The sequence below is a fragment of the Gavialis gangeticus genome, unplaced genomic scaffold, assembly GCF_001723915.1.
Source record: "Gavialis gangeticus isolate Ggan-Ray unplaced genomic scaffold, GavGan_comp1, whole genome shotgun sequence".
Classification (NCBI taxonomy): domain Eukaryota; kingdom Metazoa; phylum Chordata; order Crocodylia; family Gavialidae; genus Gavialis; species Gavialis gangeticus.
In genome coordinates, this window is record NW_017729017.1 from 6645114 (window position 1) to 6645619 (window position 506).

At 41.3% G+C, this 506-nt stretch overlaps 1 protein-coding gene across 3 annotated transcripts in view; it reads right to left on the bottom strand.

Moving 5' to 3' along the window:
- SAMHD1 (SAM and HD domain containing deoxynucleoside triphosphate triphosphohydrolase 1) overlaps positions 1 to 506 on the bottom strand; it is a 134310-nt gene that overhangs the window by 43792 nt on the left and 90012 nt on the right. The gene's annotated exons all lie outside the window — the stretch shown is intronic.

Sequence of the window (506 nt, forward strand, 5' to 3'; positions counted from 1 at the left end):
TTGACGAGGATGTGTATTCCTCCTTAATATAGAGTGCCAGTGCCTTTTGGGGGAGGTTGCCATCTTAGAACCAGAAAAAAAAAACCAAATCATACACTAAAGGTCAAACACCTACTATATTTTAATTACAAAAAAATATTTGTCATGACTCTTTAATATGTACTGAGTTAATATGTCTGGGCATACTGGAGGGAGGGAAGAGTGAGGGAAGGGCCGGGGGAAGGCATAAGTTACTGCAGGAGAAAGGGCTTTGAAAATGTTAAAAAAGGCAAGAAAAAGTAATCAAAAGTGGGGGGCTACGGTGGGAAAGGGGTCAGACTTTCTGGGGGAGGAAAAACAAAGCAAGAAAAGGAGAAAGTCTCACAGAACCAGCACAAGCTCCCTGAGCTCAGAGGGAACACACCTGTTAGCGGCACGGAAGAAAGAAAGCAAGCAAACAAGCAAGCTCTGATTAAAAAAAAACAAAATTCGTGTTTTTCTGCAGTTAAAATGAAAGGCCACTATAT